Genomic DNA, 9,684 nt, shown 5'->3' on the forward strand with positions numbered 1-9,684 from the left:
CTCTACAAGGATAGGGTCTGTCTTGCTCACTGCTGATTGCTCTTACATACCAGTACCAGCAGCTGGCATAACAGACGTGCCCAATAAATATATTTGTTGAGAGAGTGAGAAAAGGAAGTGCTCAATAAATTTGTTGAACGGACGAATGAACGAATGAGGAGAGGGACATACAAGAGAGCAAGAGCAGTGCAAAATGTGTGCCTTAATGTGTGTTTACAAAGGGTGAAGGAGGAATGACTTGCCTGGGGAGTTGCGGGAAGGCCTCACCCAGGTTCACGAGGAGGCAAAGGGTGTGTGTGTGCGCATGCGTGGTTGGTAGGTAGGTGGCTGGGGTTTAAGGCACTAGGGAAAGAATCTGGAGAATCGGGCACATCGTGAAAGCTCAGGCGTAACGAGTAGGGAATGGCACTGTTCTCACTACTCACCCTCTGTAGGAGCACCTCATTCACCACCACACTGGTGGGCCGACACCTGCACTTGAACTATGGTCACTGATGAGGCCACCTGCAGCTGCATGTCCAAAGCTGTCGCTGGAGACCCAGGAGCCATGGGACAGGACTTCTGCCTCAGCCTGACCCTAAGTGGAACTGCGTTCTCTCTTTTTTAATTAATTAATTAATTAAGTTGTGGCTGCATTAGGTCTTTGTTGCTGCACGCGGGCTTTCTATACTTGTGGTGAGCAAGGGCTACTCTTCGTTGTGGTGCACGGGCTTCTCATTGCGGTGGCTTCTCTTGTTGCAGAGCACGGGCTCTAGAACGCAGGCTCAGTAGTTGCGGCTCAGGGACTTAGTTGCTCCGCGGCATGTGGGATCTTCCCGGACCGGGGCACGAACCCGTGTCCGCTGCATCGGCAGGCGGACTCTCAACCACTGCGCCACCAGGGAAGCCCGGCAGGCGGATTCTTAACCACTGCGCCACCAGGGAAGTCCCAGCCCCATTTAATATTAACACATGGTTAATCGTGAAAGCCACAGTCACAGTGCAACCTACCTTACCGTTTAAATGAAAGAAGACAGGCATTATCAACAGTTAGGTACCAGAGTAACGGAAGTAAGACAAGATATAGTCCCAGTTTTACAGCTACAATGAGCCTGCTACTAACAAACCATGTCAGCTTTGGGGACTTCAGTTTTCTGCTGCTCAAAATGAGGAGATTGGTTCTAAAATCATGAACCTCTAATGCTACATTTGTAAGTCTCTAAATGTGTATCTGATTCATTAGAAAAAGTGTTTCCACTGGGGCCACCAAAGGGAGATAGGCATTGGAACAGAACGCACATGACCTACAAAGAAACAACTATTAGTTTAATCAGAAAGCCTGTGGATCTAATTCAAGGTCAGCTGCCTCCGACTCCCGCTTATTCATTCCGCAAACACCCAATACAGACTACGAGGTGGATGCATGGTGCTAGGTGCTGGGTGCTGGGCTGCAGGGGTGAGCCACATCCACAGGCCCCCATCTTCACCGGCTCACAGTCTGCAGGGGACAGACGAATGTGCAGACAGCCACAGCCCCTGATGCTAAGTGCTGTGCTGAGGAAGGCACTAGGTCCTTGGGAACCTTCCCTGAACATGGGAGTGAGGGACTGAGGAAGAGCAAGCTGAGCCCCGAAGGCCAAAGAGGAGTTAGATCTGGCGGGTGGAGTGTGGTGTGTTCATGTCCTACACAGAGGATACAGACTGTGAAAAGGCCCAGTCAGGAGAAAGCTGGGAGGGACTTCCCTGGTGGTCCAGTGGTTAAGACTCCACGCTTCCACTGCATGGGGCATGTATTCGATCCCTGGGCAGGGAACTAGATCCCACATGCCATGTGGGCGCCCCCCCCCCCAAGAAAAATAAATAGAAAGCTGGGAGACTTTAGGGAACTGAAGGTCACTCTGTGTGGCAGAAGTGTGGGAAGGGGACATACTCAGGGGTGGCGGGAGAGGGGTGCCCAGAGGAAGTAGTAATGAAGGAGGAAGCTGGAGAGTAAGCAGAGGCCAGATCAGTGGGAGGCTCAAAGCCTTGAGACAGAGCTTGGATTGCATCTTGAGGCCCAGAAAAACATTGAAGGGCTTGAAAATGGACAGATGCCTATCGGGTTTGGGTTTAAGAAATCACTGGGGTTAGTGTGTGGAGTGCTAAGATCAGACTGGCTGGGGATGGGGGAACATAGGCTAGAAGCAGAGACTAGTAAGAGGCTGTGGTTTGTAGTCCGCATGAGAAAGGATGGTGGCCAGCACTAGGGCAGAGGCAGTGGAGATGGAGTTAAATGGACAGAGGAGAGATCTCGTAGAATCAACAAGACTTGTGACTGACTGAGCGTAGGAGAAGAGGAAGAGGGAAGTGGCAAGGATGATGCCCAAGTTTCTGGCTTGAGCAACAAGGTGGTTGGTGGTGTCATTCGCTGAGAGGGAAAGACCATGAGAATAGTTTTCTGGTGGGAAAGCAGAGTGGTCAAGGGTTCAGGTTGGGGTATATTTAGCATGGGATGGCTGTAAGCCTTCCAGGTGAAGATACTCAATAGACAGTTGAGTAGTGAATATTCGAGTCAAGAGAGAAATGGAGAAATCTGTGGGGTTAGAGGAGGGGTTTTGTCTTGACCCGGGAAGTGACAGCTTGTTTGCCTAATGATGTGAAGGGCACAGAAGGGAAGAAGTAGGAACACAGAGGGGACAATACAAATCGTCAGTGGATCAGAGCTCCCAAGGGCTGGGAAGTGATGAGTCAGAGCATAGGAGTAGGGATTTGTCTCACAGAGGAGGAGAGCCTAGGATTTAAGAGGTCAGACTCTGGAGTCTGGGTTGGAACACTTGGTTCTAACACCTTCTAGCTGTGAGAACTTGGGCAAGTCACTTACTTTCCCTGAGTCTCAGTTTTCCTTGACTATAAAATGGGGAAATTATGAGAACCTCGGAATTTCAGTGTGATGATTAAAGGAGATAATGCATGCAATATGCTTACTAGCGACTGAAAAAAACCCACAAAAACTCCCACAACTTAAAAGTTGCAAGTTATACTTTATTTGGGGACCTTAGTGAGGACTACAGCCCAGGAGACAGCCTCTCAGAGAGCTCTGAGGCAAGGGAGGAGCCACGATATATAGGAGTTTTTGCTGGAAAAAAAATATAGTCAAACATCAGAAGATGACTGCTAATCAAAAAAACAGACCTCTCCCGTTAATGATTTCAGCACTTTTCTATGTATGGGAAGATGCCAGAGTCTGGGCTCATGGAAATCATTCCTTAGATATGCATCTTAACTATCTAGGGCCAGTATCCTGTTTCTCTTCGTCTGAATTCCCCTCAGGGCGCGCTGTTGGGACTTCTGCACTGGCTGATGGTTTGATGGTGGGTGACGTTCTTGTTTACTGAAATGGCACGCAACCTTTTTTTTGTCTGCATTACCATAGTGCCTGGCATGCAGTTAACACCGCATCAGTGGTAACTGTTATAACAGGAGCACAGGAAGGGGAAAATGAGTGCACATGCAGGTCAGTTCATAGGTTTGGTTGCAGGAAGCTGAACAAATTCTTTTTAGGTGATTTCTGTCTTTTTGATAAAATAGAAAGTGAGGTTATCTACTTGAGGGGGGTGCTACCTGCTAATGTCTCTTTGGGGTAGAAAAGCCACTCATTTGGCACTGACTAGGAGATAGGACAGTCACTATCAACAGAGGGTCAACAGACTGCCAGCCACTTAAATCATCAAGACTTGCTTTTATTTATTTGTTTGTTTGTTTGTTTTTGCGGTACGCGGGCCTCTCACTGTTGTGGCCTCTCCCGTTGCGGAGCACAGGCTCCGGATGTGCAGGTTCAGTGGCATGGCTCATGGGCCCAACCGCTCTGCGGCATGTGGGATCTTCCCGGACCGGGGCACGAACCCGTGTCCCCTGCATCGGCAGGCGGACTCTCAACCACTGCGCCACCAGAGAAGCCCCAAGACTTGCTTTTAAATTAAAGTAAAAATGAAAACAGCGGAATGACTCCTCATTTTGTAGCTTAGTACCAAAACTTGTAGATTACAGGGAATTCCCTGGTGGTCCAGGGGTTAGGACTCGGGACTTTCACTGCCGTGGGCCCATGTTCAGTCCCTGGTCGGGGGACTAAGATCCCACAAGCAGCGCAGTGTGGACAAAAAATAAAATAAAATAAATTTAACTCAGTTATCTTTAAAAAAAAACTTGTAGAGTACATATTCAGAAGTATTTGTTCATCTGATTTTTTTCCTGATCTAGTTTTTTTAAATATATTTATTTATTTACTTATTTGAATGCACTGGGTCTTAGTTGCAGCATGTGGAATCTTTTAGTTGCAGCATGTGGGATCTAGTTCCCTGACCAGGGATCGAACCCGGGCCGCCTGCATTGGGAGCACGGAGCCCTAGCCACTGGACCACCAGGGAAGTCCCTCTAGTTTTTTAATAAACTTTATTTTTTAGAACAATTTTAGATTTAGAGAAAAGTCGAGAAGATAATATAAAGTTCATAGTTTATTCAGATTTTTTTTAGTTCTTACCTAATAGCCTTTTTCTACTCCAGGATCCCATCCAGGATACCACTTTGCATATGGTAGTTATGTCTCCTTAGGCTTCTCTTAGCTGTGATAGTGTCTCAGACTCTCCATGTTTTTGATGACTGCTGTCGAACCCAAGTTCGTGGGCCCAATGTACAGTGAGGCCAAACAAACCAAAACGTTTGAGTTTGGATCACAACTCTTTGTTTGGCCCTAGCAATGAACCTTTCTCTGCTCCAAACTCTGATGTTTCTATTTGTTTGGCCTCACCATGTATCAGGCCCATGAACTTGGGTTCAACAATATGAGCTTGACAGTTTTGAGTACTGGTCAAATATTTTTTAGGATGCCCCTCTATTGGATTGTGTTTGACATTTTTCTCATTATTAGACTGAGGTTATAAGTTTTGGGGAAGGAAGATCACAGAGGTAACGAGCCGTTCTTATCAGATCATTTCAAGGGTATGTACCCTCACCATGATTTATCATCATTGATGTTGATCTTGATCAACTGGCTGAAGTAGTGTTGGTCAGGTTTCTCCACTGTACAGTTACTCTATTTTCCCCCTTCCCGACTGTACTCTTTGGAAGTAAGTCACAATGTGCAGCTCTCTTAAGAAGTGGGGAGTTATGCACCCCCTCTTTAACTCTTCAAGGGACGAGTAGCTCCATAAATTACCCAGAATTTTTCTGCATGGGAGATTTGTCTCTTCTTCCCTATTTACTTATTATGTCATTTGTTTATATCAAAATGGACGTATGGATTTTTATTTATTTATTTGGCTAGGTCAGGTCTTTAGTTTGCGGCAAGCGGGATCTTTTAGTTGTGGAACGAGAACTCTTAGTTGCGGCCTGTGGGATCTAGTTCCCTGACCAGGGACCGAACCCCGGCCCCCTGCATTGGGAGCATGAAGTCATAACCACTGCGCCACCAGGGAAGTCCCGGTACATAGCCTTTTTGAATTGGCTTTGTTCACTTAGTAATAATGCATTTAAGGTTCTTTCATGTCTTCCACTGGACCACTAGGGAAGTCCCTGCATATTTATTTTATACTTATGGTATAATCCACTACTTCCCCAGCCCAGAATCAGCCATTTCTCCAAGGAGACAAGGAACCTTGGTTCCTTTTGTTGGAGAAAGGTATTAGAAACTACCATCTAGGCATTAGATATGTTCCATCTGAATAAACGTTAATTTGATAACAAATTTATTATCTTGGAGTAACACAGTTGCTTTTTTTATGAGTCAGTGTTCACACAGAGAAGCAGGACCAGTGGGAGATATATAACGAGGGATTTATTGCAAGGAATTGGCTTCTGTGATTATAAGGCCTGAGAGGCAAATTGGGAACTCTCAGGGCAGGCCTTTGGGAAAGGCAGACAGGATCTCACAGGCATAGCTGTCCACTGGCTGAAGCTGCTGCCCACAGGCAGAATTCCTTTTCTTGGGAGAGCCTCAACCCAGCTTTTAAGGCTTTGCACCTGATTAAATCAGGCCCACCCATGTTATCTAAGATAATCTCCTTTACTTAAAGTGAGCTAACTGTGGACTTTAATTACATCTGCAAAATACCTTGACTGAAACACCTAGATTAGTGTTTGAGTAACTGGGGGCTGGAGCCTTGCCAAGTTGACATATCAAAAAGACCATCACACCTTTAAAATGTTCTGAATTCAGGAGGACCTTATCTGTTCAGTGTGCTCCATAAACGTACATTTTCTGGATGACTGAGGAGTGCGCCCATACGAACCCAAGCTTTTAGACTGTTACCTATTTAGGATGTGTCATAAACTTCTCTGCCTTCTTCAACAGAGATACTAAACACTTTAACCTGGTTGTAATGACCCAGGGCCCCTATGTGAACACCATTGATCACACTGAACTGAGCTTACAGGGTTGCTTCAGGGCCTCTGAGGCCTGGAAGGAGCCTTATCTCCACACCCAGGGACCTCATTGCTCTAGTTCTTCTAATTCCTCTGTCAGCTTTCTATTTATATACTTCTTCCTCCTTCCCTTTCTGAAGGCCGCCCCTCCTCACTTCTCTTTCATTAATTCAATAACTCTTTGTTCTCACTGCTCTCTAATCTAAGAGGACATTTCTCTCTGGTTCTTTCTGTTTCTTTTTTTTAAAGTAACAGTTTTATTAAGATATGATTCACGGAGTATACAATTCACTCATTTAAAGTGTACAGTTCAGTGGTTTTTAGTATATTCACAGATATGTGCAGCCATTACCAAAGTCAATTTTAGAACATTTTCGTCACCTTAAAAAGAAATTGCTGATAGAAAGCCCAGAAAGAAACCCACGTGCTTATGGTCAATTAATCTATGACAAGGGAGGCAAAAATATACAGTGGAGAAAAGACAGTCTCCTCAATAAGTGGTGCTGGGAATACTGGAAAGCTACATGTAAACGAATGAAATTAGAACATTCTCTAATACCATATACAAAAAATAAACTCAAAATTAAAAAAAAATTCAAAACAGATTGAAGACCTAAATGTAGGACTGGATACTATAAGACTAGAGGAAAACATATGCAGAACACTCTTTGACATAAATCACAGCAATATTTTTTGGATCTGTCTCCTAGAGTAATGGAAATAAAAACAAAAATAAACAAGTGGGACCTAATTAAACTTAAAAGGTTTTGCACAGCAAAGGAAACCATAAACAATGAAAAGACAACCTACTGACTAGGAGAAAATATTTGCAAATGATGCTACTGACAAGGGATTAATTTCCAAAATATGCTAACAGCTCATACAGCTCAATATCAAAAAAAAAACAATAAAAAAATGGGCAGAAGACCTAAATAGACATTTCTCCAAAGAAGACATACGGATGGCCAACAGGCACATGAAAAGATGCTCAACATCACTAATTATTAGAGAAACGCAAATCAAAACTACAATGAGGTATCACCTCACACCAGTCAGAATGGCCATTATTAAAAAGTCTACAGGGGCTTCCCTGGTGGTGCAGTGGTTAAGAATCCCCCTGCCAATGCCGGGGACACAGGTTCGAGCCCTGGTCCAGGAAGATCCCACATGCCGCGGAGCAACTAAGCCCATGCGCCACAACTACTGAGCCTGTGCTCTAGAGCTCACAAGCCGCAACTACTGAAGCCTGTGCGCCTAGAACCTGTGCTCTGCGACAAGAGAAGCCACTGCAATGAGAAGCCTGTGCACTGCAACTAAGAGCAGACCCTGCTCACCGCAACTAGAGAAAGCCCGTGTGCAGCAACGAAGACCCAACACAGCCAATAAATGAATAAATAAATAAATTTATAAAAAAAGATCCAATGCAGCCAAAAGTAAATAAATTTATTAAAATAAAATAAAAAGTCTACAAACAATAAATGCTCGTGTGACTTCCCTGGTGGTCCAGTGGGTAAGATTCTGTGCTCCCAATGCAGGGGGCCCGGGTTCGATCCCTGGTTGGGGAACTAGATCCCACATGTATGCTGCAACTAAGAGTTCGCATGCCACAAATAAGAAGTCCGCATGCCACAACTAAAACCTGGGGCGGCCAAAATATATATATATATATATATATATATATATATATATATATATAAATGCTTGTGAGGGTGTGGAGAAAAGTGAATCCTCGTACACTGTTGATGGGAATGTAAATTGATACAGCCACTATGGAGAAGAGTATGGAGGTTCCTTGAAAAACTAAAAAAAGGGGACTTCCCTGGTGGCACTGTGGTTAAGAGTCTGCCTGCCAATTCAGGAGACACGGGTTTGATCCCTGGTCTGGGAAGATCCCACATGCCGCGGAGCAACTAAGCCTGTACGCCACAACTACTGAGCCTGTGCTCTAGAGCCTGCGAGCCACAACTACCGAGCCCGCGTGCCACAACTACTGAAGCCTGTGCGCCTAGAGCCCGTGCTCTGCAACAAGAGAGGCCACCTCAATGAGAAGCCCGTGCACTGCAACGAAGAGCAGCTCCACTTGCCACAACTAGAGAAAGCCTGCACGCAGCAACAAAGACCCAACACAGCCAAAAATAAAGAAATAAATTTATTTTTAAAAAGGAAACTAAAAATAGAGCTACCATATGATCCTGCAATCCCACTCCTGGGCATATATCTGGGGAAAACTCTAATTCGAAAAGATACTTGCACCCCAATGTTCATTGCAGCACTATTTACAATATTGTGAGGGACAGTCTGGTGGGACTGAACTCTGAACCTTTGGAATCTGATGCTGTCTACGTGTAGTGTCAGAATTGAGTTGAATCGTAGGACACTCAGCTGGTGTTGGAAAATTTCTCCTTGTTAGTGTGAGGGAACTTCCCCCCACTGGAATTGGTACCAGAACCTATTTACCATACGACTGAGCCATTCCACTCCTAAGGTATCTAGGTATTTACCCAAGAGAAATGAAAACATAAGCTTATATGTGAATGTTCATAGCAGTGTTATTCATAATAACCAAAAGATGGAAACAACTCCATTGTCTATCAACAGAGGAATAGATAAACAAAATGTGATGTAGCCATACAATGGAATCTTATCCAGCCGTGAAAAGGAATGAAGTACTGATTCAAGATACAACATGGATGATCCTTGAAAACATGCGCTAAGTGAAATAAGCCAGTCACAAAAGACCACATATTATATGATTCCATTTATATGAAATGTCCAGAACAGGCAAATCCATAAGAAACAGAAAGGAGATTAAAGGTTGCTTAGGGCTGAAGAGGATGGGGGATGGGGGTGGGGTGGGGTGATAGCTAAAGGGTAGGAAATTTCTTTTTTTTTTTTTTTTGCGGTATGCGGGCCTCTCACTGTTGTGGCCTCTCCCGTTGTGGAGCACAGGCTCCGGACGCGCAGGCTCAGCGGCCATGGCTCACGGGCCCAGCCGCTCCGCGGCATGTGGGATCTTCCCGGACCGGGGCACGAACCCGTGTCCCCTGCATCGGCAGGCGGACTCTCAACCACTGCACCACCAGGGAAGCCCCCAAAGTCACCTTATTAACATACAAGAGACACCTTTATCACTCTTATCATAGGAAATTCCAAGGGCTTTAGGAGCTCTGTGCCAGGAATGGGGTTGAAGACCAAATATATGTTTTTTATTATAAATCACAATATTACGTATGGTAACTCTGTGTTTAACTTTTGAGGAACTGCCAGACTAGTTTCCAAAGTGACTGTATCATTTTACATTCCTACCAG

This window comes from Mesoplodon densirostris, chromosome X, assembly GCF_025265405.1.
Source record: "Mesoplodon densirostris isolate mMesDen1 chromosome X, mMesDen1 primary haplotype, whole genome shotgun sequence".
Lineage (NCBI taxonomy): Eukaryota > Metazoa > Chordata > Mammalia > Artiodactyla > Ziphiidae > Mesoplodon > Mesoplodon densirostris.